The 13,123-nt window shown below is 39.9% G+C and overlaps 1 protein-coding gene across 2 annotated transcripts in view; it reads left to right on the top strand.

The window, feature by feature from the left end:
• The window catches only part of LOC117525947 (gastrula zinc finger protein XlCGF57.1-like), a 106,291-nt gene that overhangs the window by 75,490 nt on the left and 17,678 nt on the right, over nt 1-13,123 (top strand). The window lies entirely within an intron of this gene.

The raw sequence follows: 13,123 nt of genomic DNA, 5'->3' as shown, positions 1-13,123 counted from the left end.
GAATAGGCTACTCTGTAGGGTTCATATGTTTGTAAACCTGATTGTGATGAAGCCATGAACCTCACCACATGTCACTGATATAAATTGTATGTTGGTGGCACATTTCAACAGTATAATTAACAGGAAAATTGAGGCCCCATGTCACCTCAGATGGTCAGCTCTCCATGGCACAAAATAACCAATGTCAGATTTTTAACTAATACAGTTGTGCTCAAAAGTTTGCATACCCTAGCAGAACTTAGGATTTTTTTTTTCTTTTTTTTTTCTTTTTGGTCATTTTTTAGAGAATATGAATAACACAAAAACCTTTTTTTTTCACTCATGGTTAGTGGTTGTGTGAAGCCATTCATTGTCAAACAACTGTGTTTACTCTTTTAAAATCATAATGACAGCAGAAACTACCCAAATGACCCTGATCAAAAGTTTACATACCCCTTTTCTTAATACCGTGTATTGCCCCCTTTAACATCAGTGACAGCTTGGAGTGGTAGTTGCGCTCTGATGGTAAAGCTACCACTGAATATGTCTTGGACTTTATTTGCATTAATTGCAAAGAAATACAAACAATATGGCACTCTATGGTAAATGTGCATGGAGTAGTTATCAATAACTGACCTGTGCAATTATTGGACAGTCAGAAGAGTAAGGAAGCCCACCCAGAAGAAGTTAAAGTTTTCTTGTTGTCATTCATATTCTCTGAAAAAATGGCCAAAAAATATCAAATATTCTGCCAGGATATGTAAACTTTTGAGCACAACTGCATGTCTTATTCAAATTAAACTCAATCTTCTGGTACTTGGTCAGATTTGCATAATGCTTCCTTGGAATAATCCTAATGAAAGAGTTGATGATGAAGGAAAAACCTCATAATTCAGGTCAGGTTTGTTAGCAGCACTGGTACGAAACTTGACTCTACCAAAATACAGAACAGCCTTGGGTTCTGGATGGCAACCGCTTAGGCAGACAACCGGTCCATCACTACTTCCTGAAAGTAGCCATCTATTAGGTGAAACGTGGGTGTGTCCTTAGCACTTTCCAGCACTGAGTTCCTCAACACTGAGATCCCTGCGTGCTGGATCATGTCAAGAGAAACACCACATGACCAAACTGTTCCCTCACACTCCAGGCACTCCTCCTTTATAATTCACTTATAAAATAAAATGAGAAAATAACAAAAATATATATTTCTTTAAGTCCCTCAAGGCTGGTGGAGAGAAAAAAAAAACTTCAGATGACTAAAAATCCAGATTTATGTGGCATTTTCTGTGATCCACAAAAGGTACTGTTGCAGTCAGCCCTTCACTGAACAAAGAGAGCTGTTAAATAGCTCTATTCTGCATAGTAGCAACAATGAAGATGGAGCTTCAGGGCTCCTATTCATATAGAGTACTTCCCACTGTCGCCAAGTGCTTGCTCATAGGGGGTCGTTTTGACCGTTGGGGTTTTTCTGTAATTATTGTATGGCTTTTGCCTTACAATATAAAGTGCCTTGGGGCAACTGTTTGTTGTGATTTGGCGCTATATAAATAAAATTGATTTGACTTGATTTATGTAAAAGTTTGGACACCCCTGATGATTTCCATGATTTTCCTTTAAGTCTTTGGTTGTTTGGATCAGCAATTTCAGTTTTATTTATATATATATATATATATATATATATATATATATATATATATATATATATATATCATATAGCAGACAAACACAGTGATATTTGAGAAGTGAAATTAAGTTTATAGGATTTACAGAAAGTGTGCAGTAATTCTTTAAACAAAATTAGGCAGGTACATAAATTTGGGCACCCCAACAGAAAAAATACATCAGTATTTAGTAGATCCTCCTTTTGCAGAAATAACAGCCTCTAAACGCTTCCTATAGCTTCCAATGAGAGTCTGGATTCTGGTTGAAAGTATTTTGGACCATTCTTCTTTACAAAACATCTCAGGTTTGTTGGTTTCCGAGCATGGACAGCCCACTTAAAATCACACCACAGATTTTCAATAATATTCAGGTCTGGGGACTGAGATGGCCATTCCAGAACGTTGTACTTGTTCCTCTGAATGAATGCCTTAGTAGATTTTGAGCAGTGTTTAGGGTCGTTGTCTTATTGAAAGATCCAGCCCCGGCACAACTTCAGCTTTGTCACTGATTCATGAACAGTGTTCTCAAGAATCTGGAGTGGAATCCATGGGGCTCTCAACTTTAAGATTCCCAGTACCTGCACTGGCCACACAGCCCCACAGCATGATGGAACCACCTCTAAATTTTACTGTAGGTAGCAAGTGTTTTTTCCAAATAACTCAATTTTAGTTTCATCAGTCCTCAGCACCTTATTCCAAAATGAAGCTGGCTTGCCCAAATGTGCTTTAGCATACCTCAAGTGACTCTGTTTGTGGTGTGTACACAGAAGAGGCTTCCTCTGCATTACAGCATCATACAGCATCTCTTTGTGCAAAGTGTGTTGTATAGTTGAGCGATACACAGAGACACTATCTGCAGCAAGATCATGTGGTAGGTCTGTGGAGCAGGTCTGTGGGTTGACTATGACTGTTCTCACCATCCTTTCGCTTCAGCTTATCTGAGATTTTTCTTGGTCTGCCACTTCGGGCCTTAACTAGTACTGTGCCTGTGGTCTTCCATTTCCTCACTATGTTCCTCACAGTGGAAACTGACAGCTGAAATCTCTGAGATAGTTTTTTGTATCTTTTCCCTAAACCATGATGTTGAACAATCTCTGTTTTCAGGTCATTTGAGAGTTGTTTAGAGGCCCATGTTGCCACTCATTAGAAGAGATGCAAAGAGGGGAAACATTTGCAAATGGCCACCTTAAATACCCTTTTTCATGATTAGAGTCACCTGTGTAAGGAGGTCAAGGGTCAGTGAGCTTACCAAACCAATTTTGTGTTCCAATAATTGGTGCTAAATGTATTCAAAATAATAAAATAACAAGGGTGCCCAATTTTTTTTGCATCTGCCTAATTTTGTTTAAATAATTATTGCACACTTTCTGTAAATACTAGAAACTTCATTTCACTTCTCAAATACCACTGTGTTCGTCTGCTATATGATACATTTAACTGAAATTTCTGATCCAGACAACCAATGATTTATAAAGGAAAATCATGAAAATTATCAGGGTGCCCAAACGTTTGCATACAACTGTAATGAGGAGGAACATGAAAATAGAAGAGGTGCAGAGGAAAATGTGCAGGAGTGTTTATTTTGCAAAAATTTTATTTTGTAATGTACAGTCTCTGCAGCATACGAGCATAAATCTGAATGTTTGTTCTGTGCGCAGAACAGATCTTTGTATCATTGGAGAGCATTGACAGAATGACATACATACATGCGATGCATATGTGGCCCCCATTTTGTCAGGGTGCCATTTGTGTGTTGTAGTCATGCTGTGTTTTTGTGGGTTTTTTTTGTCAATTCTTGCCGTTGTCAGATTATAGCATCCAAACTATTTCAGAACATGAGAGGCAGTTATGTGGATGTGTAGATGAAGCCTCCAGAAACTATATGTTGATAATTTGAAGGTTGTTGGGAAATTCCATTTAAAAAATCAGACATGACCAGTCAGAAATATTTTTCAGTTATAGATTCTGAAAAGGGTGCAACTCATTTATGAAAGCCCCCAACTTTACAATACAAGTTGTATTCATTAGGAAATATTGTTTTCCCACATGAATTTCGACTGTCAAATGATATTTTAAATTTAATCACAGAATAACCACAAAAACCTGTAAAACTGGATTTCATAGGAATGGGTAACTAAATGGGCATTGACTTTGGAGTAATTCAACTGCTTAAGGGCAGATTGTGAAAATTATGTAAGACAGAGGTTGTGCCCCACTTTTTGAAGGAGGATATAATCTTGGCGGTTATCGTAATGTCACAGAAACTATAAATTATTTCTCTATCACAGAAATGAGATGGAATTTTGAGGAAAACCTTCTAGATTCTCTTAGCTGTGGTCAGGGCAAAGTCAATGCAACATTCTGCCTTGGTGTTTCATAGCCATGAGAGGGCAGCAGATATCAACATCTATCACAAAACATGGTTCCATTAACGTCTGTCACACCCAAACAATAAGGCTTGATCTCAACTTTATAATCTCACTTGCCGAAATCAATGAGTAGTTACAGTCATTATACATAGGTGGCAGTAGCAGCAACACAGTTTTTGAGAATTCTACCCATGATACAGTTGTACTTCCTGGATTCTGAAGAACATTTGTGAATTGAAAGCAAATTCACATTGTTTTTAAATCCAGTCGCCTCCTATTGTAACTAAGGGTAAGTATCAATTTATTTCTATGAATAAAGCATCAGGAACACATTTAGACCTGGACTGAGGGAAGATCTGTCAATTTTATTTTAAAATATGTGAACAGTGAGTGTCGTGAGTAAATGTGAAGCATGGCGTATCGGAGAGTGTACCAAACAATAGTTGATGGTCTGAAGTCTTTGAACATTGAATTAGATTAGTTAAATTGGCCTTATATAAGTTTGTGATGTGAGAACTTCATCAGCAGTTTTGTTTTTTACATAAATTTGTATTTGTACATTGTATTTCTTTGATTTAACAACAGTGCACCTTTATGCCTCAGAGTCTTCACGAGACATAAGAGGTATAGTAGACCAAGTAGGTATATATAATTGTAACTTCAATCGATGTTGAAGTGACAGCCGTAGAAAGACTGATCAGAATGCATTATATTCTGTTTGACTAGAAAAGGGTGTCTCATATTAATGGTTATGGCCTAGTTCGAAAATAATGAAGCCTAACTGCTGATTTGCATTGCATTTGTCATGAACAAGCCATTACTTTATTTACCACCATCCAGATTTATCTGTGAGTTGCCTATAGTCTCTTTGACAGGTACTGAAAATTTCATGGAAAAATTCCGCATGGTTCCAGAGATATGCATGAAATTTATCCCAAAAATAGCGCTTTTTTTCATCAATTTTGTGTGACATGGATATTTAGCATTATCATTTAAAGTTGAATGTTAAAAAAATAACCTTGTATTTTGTCGGTTTGTTTGTTTGTGCTTCATATTCACACAGTAATACATTTTTGTAAAGGTAGAAATGTCATTTCCTAGAAAAAAACATGTTTCTAAAGCAAGGTAAAACTGTCGCAAGTGTAACGTAATTGTTTGCAATTACAGAGGTCAAACATTTCCTGTAGTTTTTCACCAGGTTTGCACACACTGCAGCAGGGATTTTGGCCCATTCCTCCACACAGATCTTCTCTAGATCAGCCAGGTTACTGGGCTGTCACTGAGAAACATGGAGTTTGAGCTCCCTCCAAAGATTTTCTATTGGGTTTAGGTCTGGAGACTGGCTAGGCCACTCCAGGACCTTGATATGCTTCTTACGGAGCCACTCCTTGGTTATCCTGGCTGTGTGCTTCTGGTCATTGTCATGTTGGAAGACCCATCCACAACCCATTTTCAATGCTCTAACTGAGGGAAGGAGGTTGTTCCCCAGAATCTCGCAATACATGACCCCGGTCATCCTCTCCTTAATACAGTGCAGTCGTCCTGTCCCATGTGCAGAAAAACACCCCCAAAGCATGATACTTCCACCCCCCATGCTTCACAGTAGGGACGGTGTTTTTGGGATGGTACTCAGCATTCTTCTTCCTCCAAACACGGCGAGTGGAATTAAGAGGAAAAAGTTCTATTTTGGTCTCATCTGACCACATAACTTTCTCTCATGATTCCTCTGGATCATCCAAATGGTCATGGGCAAACTTAAGACGGGCCTGGACGTGTGCTGATTTAAGCAGGGGAACCTTCCGTGCCATGCATGTATTACCCACAGTAACCTTGGAAACAGTGGTGCCAGCTCTCTTCAGGTCATTAACCAATTCCTCTCGTGCAGTTCTGGACTGATTCCTCACCTTTCTTAGGTTCATTGATTCTTAGGCCCTTTCCAGCCTTGTGGAGGTCTACAATTTTGTCTCTCGTGTCTTTGGACAGCTCTTTAGTCTTAGCCATGTTAGTAGTTGGAGTCTTACTGATTGTGTGGGATGGACAGGTGTCTTTATGCAGATAACGACCTCAAATAGGTGCTTCTAATTTGGAATAATAAGTGGAGTGGAGGTGGACTTTTTAGAGGTGGACTAACAGGTCTTTGAGGGCCAGAATTGTTTCTGATTGGCAGGTGTTGAAATACTTATTTGCAGCAGTAACATGCAAATAAATTATTAAAAAAAATCATACATTGTGATTTCTGGATTTTTTTTTTTTTTTTTTCTTATGTCTCTCACAGTGGACATGCACCTAAGATGAAAATTTCAGACCCCTCCATGATTTCTAAGTGGGAGAACTTGCAAAATTGCAGGGTGTTCAAATACTTATTTTCCTCACTGTAATTTCAGCTACAATGGTGCAGTGAATGTTAACTCTACCATGTCAAAGCAAGTTTATTTTTTCATGTTTTTCTCCCATCAAAATGTGAATGATTTGGACTCATTTTCTGTCTATTGCATAAACTGATTTTTCATCCTTTGCATAAGCTTTGTAATACCACTGTCCACATTGACAAGGGAACACAAGCAGAAATTGGCTTGTTCAGACCATAATGTCCAAAATTCTTTTCATTTAAACTACTTTTGTGGGTGTGTAACGTCAGTTACGAAAGTCACAACAAAGTGCTGTTGAAAATTCTGTGGATGCTCCAAGCTAGTACTGGTCATATAATTCTTAGAGGTAGGCAGTAATAACCTAAATCACAAATCATGTGTTGCTTTTCATGTATCATTCTTGCCTGAGAATGAAATAAAATTTTGTAACATCAAGCAGCCCCTTGAGGTGACGCTGTCATGATTTGGCACTCTATAAGTTTAATAAATTGAATTAAATTGAAATTTAACATCAGTTGCATGTAATGTCACTCATAGTGAATTGGGTCTGAAGTGTCAGTCACAAAAATATATTGAAGTTGAGCAGCACAATACCAGAAGTGTACATTTAAAGTTAAAACAAAGGTACATGTGTCGTGTTAGTGATTATCATTAGATGGCAGCATCATGAATGTCCTAGAGGTGAATCACAGTTTCAGCAGTCATGAAAAACTATGTCTTTAAAACCAAAGCTCGAGGTTTTTGTGGGCATGTGAGACTCACAACCACCACCTTTTGTCTTTTCCAGAATGCCTATGACTGCATCTGAGCGACAAGCCAAACGAAGGCAAAGCTTAAGGATTCAGGCAGATATGATGGACTGAGAGAAAAAAAAATAAAGCAGAGCAAAGAAAAAGTCGAAAAAAGCAAAAAGAGGAGCTCGGGAAATTGTCAGCTCTGAACAGAAGCAAATCCGGGATGAAACTCGGAAGAAAACAAGGGAGCGGGTTTCAAAATGCCGGTTGCTAAAGAAAGCCAAGGCAAATCAACAGCAGTCGCAGCAGCCATCCCCTCCAGCTTTCCGAGGTGCTCAGACACTAGGCAGAGCCAGGCATCATGCAAAATCTGCAGTTCAACCTTCTCGACCTTCAACACCAAAGAGGAGGAGAGCTGTGTGTCAGAAACTCTTCAGTGACCTTAATGGAGGCAGTCCTACATCGAAGACGCCAACATCAAGCAGTCCCAATGAACTTACTCCAGAAACAATTGATTTAGTGAAAAAAACTTTTACCAACATGACGATTCCAGCAGGCAGGCACCGGGATGGAGAGACAGTGTGACAGAAAGAAGATGGTTCTAAGATAAAAGTTCAGTCCAGGCATTTCAGTTCAAAACAGAATATCCTGATGTGAAAATAGGCAAGTGTAAGTTTGCTGCACTCCGCCGCTCTCATGACCTCCTCAGTAACAAGCTACCGCACTGTGTGTTTATGTAGATGTCAGGAAAGTTTCATTTTAGCTGTTAATGCTCTGCATGAAAAATGGCCCAGTGTGCCGTCTTATAACCATTCCCTCCTTGAAAAGCTCCTCTGCTGTCCAGCTACAAGAGCTTGTTGGTTGAATGAATGTGAGATGTGCAGACAGTAAAGTGTTTTTAGCTACTGGCACAACGGGTGCAGAGGAGCCCATTTCATGGTTTGTGTGGAAAAATGATGCTGATAATAGGCTATGTAAAGTGTTGGAGGAGGGAGTAACAGAAGACCTCAGAGCTGCATATGTTCCTTCCTTTCCCAGTTCATGGAGCACTGTTATGTAAAACACCAGCAGGCAGATGCTTACAAGCAGGAATGAGAGGCAGTCAATGACAGTCCAGATGAGGCACTTCTTCAAGTAGACTTTTCTGAGAACCATACTTGGTATCAAGATGAGATTCAAAGTGCCCACTGGAAGCAGCACCAGGTAACAGTTTTAACTGCTGCTCTCTGGCGTACTGGTTCAATGCACTCCACTGCCTTGGTTTCAGATAACTTGGCACATACCAAGGACACCTTTTTGGCTTGTATTGAGTTTCTTCTGGACACTCTTCCATTCTCTGAAATTAGTGTCAGGTTGGTCTGATGGCCCTGTCTCATTATATTGCAGCTGTCCTAAAGGTCCTCGAGAAAAGGCACAGCATTTTCATCCACTGGAATTACTTTGCTATGCCCCATGGCAAGTGGCCAGTGGATGAGATTGGTGGTGCTGTTAAGAGATGTGTGGAATGCAGTCAGAAATAGGAAGCACAAGGTGGTCAACAATGTTTCCACATGCCCAGTGCAAGTGTTCATGACTTGTCAACAGAAGATATTGAAAGTGCCGTGGTGACTGCTGTATCACAGTATTACGTTACTAAGCCATATATATTGATTTATAACAGAAAACTCTCAAAAGGAGGAATAAATATGTGTAAAGATGATTGAATATATCAGAGCAGTAAATTGATCAGTCTGTGTGCAGTTATTCCCCCCCCCCCCCCCCCAAAAAAAAACACATTTTTGCAGAGGATGTGGTTTGCGATCAAGATTTCTAGAAGTAATTGATTTGTAAACTGAAATCCATAAACTATTTAAAACTGAAAAAAAAAAATGTATGTATCATAAATGATATTCACATTTTGCGAGACCCGTCTTAACCTTTTGGGAGATATTTTACAGTATTCACATTTTGCAATTAACGGTTTGCAGATAATTCATGATTTGCAGCCGATTCACGTTTTGGGGGTTAACAGTGCCAAAATTTTACTGTATTGTTCGTTCTCGCTAAGGAAAAAAAATCTACCCACCCTCATCACTTTTTCTGTTTCCAAGGATGATAAACTGTTTTTTTTTTTTTTTTTTTTATGGGGCTTTACATTTGTTCACCATTAATGGAGGCTTCAGCGTCTTCATTTGACCCTTTGTGTAATATATGCAATCCTGATATTTAGTCTTATCGGCCCATTGCCAAGACAAACCAACCTTTTTCATGACATGAACCTTGAATCTATTTTCTTGTGCATCTTTAACAAAACCTGGAACAATCTGCCCATATTCCACTGCTCACCAATCTCCAATTTCTATTGCTGTGTCAGTCTCAGTGGGAATATTGTCCACATCAGGAGTGGAATGTTTCCCACATCGGGTGAGGCACTATTTCACACTTCAGGTGCGGCACGAGCACACACTTCAGAAGAATCAGCAATACTTGCTTCACTTGTCAGGGGGAATGTAGCAACCCTCCCCTCCTCTGTATGCACGTGGTCTACACGAGCGACACCTTTGATGAGATGCACCCCTTTATAAATATCTCAGCCAAACCAAAGGCATCATTTCTTTTTTCTTGAGGCTGAAAAGAAACACTGAAGTTATACGTAATGCTCTCTGATAGCAGTGATGGACATTACGGTCTACCTTATGTACCAAAAAAGTCTGGAATCTCAGAACCAGTTTGAGCAGTTAGATGAAGGGACGGTGCACCATCAAAAGCAAGAACAAAGTAATGCTAACTGGAAATCCATAATTGCCTAACAAGAATAGATAGTTTACAAACATGAGTGAAAATAGCAGAATAAACTCCACATAAACTGATTAGAAATAGTAGAATCATCTGTTAAAAGTATTGGCCAACAATGTGAAGCCATTTTTTTATAACTCTGAAACTGTCTTTCATATAATGTTCTTGATGTGGTTGAGTGAATTGTATATTGAATGGAAGCTGTATGATCACTGATGGATAGATCTGTTCAAGTGTGTGCTGTGCTGCTGTGACATGGGGAAGAGAATGTCCTCACCCCCACATCACTTTCTGAGATTTGCAGTCACCCGTACGTCCAAGCTGCATTGTAACGTATGGTGTTCATAAAGTGAGTGTTTAAAAATACATCAAATAAGTGGAACCACATAGAATATTGTACTACTACTGTTTGACGCTACTCAGCTTTCACACAGTTTCTTATGCTGAAGTTTCACATGACATCAATAAACTTCTGATAGCCATCATCACATTTGTGTTTCTTTATGATTTCATTTTTCCAAACACAGTCAACAAGCACAAAGTGGAAAGTGTTTCACTGTCCCATGTTCATGCCATAGCTTTCAGTGCGGTTTGGATGAGGAAGGGGGGGAAAAAAGGTGTAATAACAGTATAGTACTTGAAAATGTCCTTAATTATTATTTCGTTTTTATGCAGAGATGATTCACCGGTGCCTAAGAGGTTCCGCTACTCCCACACATCATCTCTCCTGCAGTCACCATCATTTCATGTACTATTGTCCCCATCTCCACTGTCCTGGAAAACTGCAGAAGACGCAGACACTGTTCCCCCTGTTCCAATTTTTCAGCCAGCTTGGCCACCAGGGCCACAGCTGAGTTCCACCTCCACATACACGCCCTTAGACATCTTCAATCTTTTCTGAGGATGCTGTGCAAACTCTGTCAGAACACAAACAAGCAAGCTGCCAAAAGGATTTCACAGGGGAAGATGTTCAAGTGGACTGACCTTGATGTAGAGGAATTTTATAAATACACGGGACTGCTGCTCTATATGGGCATGATAAAACTTAATGGCATCAAGGACTACTGGAAGCAAGGACATCTCTTTTCTTTGACTGTGCCAACTGAGGTAATGTCACGCAGCAGGTTGCAGTGTATTTCCTGGAATCTACATCTCAGTGACCCGGATGAAGATGTAAATAATGACAGGGCAAAGGGCACAGCTCAGTATGACAGACTGTTCAAGGTAAAACTACTTATGGACACCTTGAAGAATGCCTGCAGATCAGTTTATCATCGAGGTGAGAAAGCTCGTTGTGGATGAAAGAATGGTCAAGGCTAAGACTAGAATGACCCAGTACATGAAGGCAAAGCCAAACAAGTAGGGATTCAAGCTGTTTGTGCTGGCAGAGTCAAAAAATGGATACACAGTGGACTTTTCAGTCTACACAGGAAAAAGTGACATCCCTTCTGGACATAGCCTCTCCTATAATGCTGTTACATCTTTCATCCAACCAGATTTCCTTGGAACAGGTTACCATATATGGGTGATTCTTTAACTACGGACACTATTGGCCTTGTAATTTCCACCACACCATTGCCTTACAATATAAAGCGCCTTGGGGCAACTGTTTTTGTGATTTGGCGCTATATACATGTGCTCTGATGTCACTGTTTATCTCCATAGAAACTACCCAAACGATCTTTCATACAAACTGTTTAAAGGGACATTACAGTGTTGTGGTGGAAATTACAGCAGTAGTGTGGGACAACTACATTTTGTTTAAAAAAAATCACAACAGTTGTATGACATTGAATACCCCAATTATGTTTTGATTATTTTACTGATATTTTATAACATTAGAAAAAAATGTTTTTTTACCATTCATTTTTATCATTGAAGATCAAAAGTCTGGGTGTGGGACAAGCACAAAACGGCAATATTTGCATATAATGATGCTTAAAAAAGGTGAAAAAGTCATCATAGGCTACTAGAACAAATTTCTTAAAACACTTTCATTGTAAAGATAACTATAAAAGTGTGAAATTTCCCCTTTTTTCTGTTTTTCATACAATATGATCAAAGGACATAAGTGCCCGTAGTCTAAGAATCACCCATATATATGGATCATTCAAGTCCCAAACTATTCAGGGCACTTCATGAACAGAACTTTGGTGCCTGTGGGACATACAGAGAAAACCAAAAGCACTGCCCTCAAACAGATGCCAGTGCCCTCACAAAAAGATCAGAGAGAGGCTCCATCAAATGGATCCGGGATGGGCCCATTGTTTACATGAAGTGGATGGACATGAGGTGTCAGTCTGCTCCACAATTCATGCAGCTTACCCTGGGGAGACTGCAGAGGATGGTCAAGCAAAAAAAGGCTGGTCTGAAAAGTTGTCCATCCCCTGTCCCACACCAGTCATGCAGTACAACACACACATGGGAGGAGTGGATCACTCAGACCAGCTCATACATTATTACTCTGCATGGCACAAAACAGTGCAGTGGTACAGAAATCTGTTCTGTCATTTTGTGGACATTGGTGTCACCAACAGTTTCATTCTCCACAAAGAACTCTGTCTGACCGAGCAAACCAAGCACATGACACACAGAGCGTTCATGGAGCAGCTGACTGCTGAGCTGTTGGACAGACCTCTGTACTCAACTCCCACCCGGGCACCTTCACGTCATCTTCCGACACCCATCGCTGATGTCAAGGTAGCAGGCCATCGTTCAAAAGCCACCACGGGTCGCAAGAGGTGTGACAACTGCTGGAACCAAGGAGTGCGAAAGGACACACCTTGGAAATGTCCTGAGTGTGAAGCTAACCTCTGCCTGCAGGTGGACAGAGACTGCTTTGCTGCATGGCATGACGGCTGATAACTCCAGACAACTGAGATGGTTCTGAAACTTTTGATATGAGCCACATGGGCATCGTATGGTGTGGAAGTATCTTTGACCAGCAGTTTTATGAAGCTATGAAAAATCAAGAATACAGACTCTTAGATTAGCTGCTCATTACTAATGACGATCTGAAAATCCATCTGCTAATTTATACATGCAAAAGACCCATAAGCTGTTCTGAATGTAGTAAAGCATTTGTCCAGAAGTGTGGTGTTTGCCAGAGACAGCAGTTTGTTGAAGTTGTCTTGGGGAATGAGAATGTTTGCTGAGAGATTTTTGGGAAGTAGAAATCCAGGCTGTCTGATGGCAGTCTGGTCCATCGCCACCTATCAAAAGTAACCATCCATCTG

The sequence above is a fragment of the Thalassophryne amazonica genome, chromosome 15, assembly GCF_902500255.1.
Source record: "Thalassophryne amazonica chromosome 15, fThaAma1.1, whole genome shotgun sequence".
In the NCBI taxonomy this organism is placed as follows: Eukaryota; Metazoa; Chordata; class Actinopteri; order Batrachoidiformes; family Batrachoididae; genus Thalassophryne; species Thalassophryne amazonica.
The sequence above is the reverse complement of the archived record's forward strand: the minus strand, read 5'-3'. Positions and strand labels throughout refer to the sequence as shown.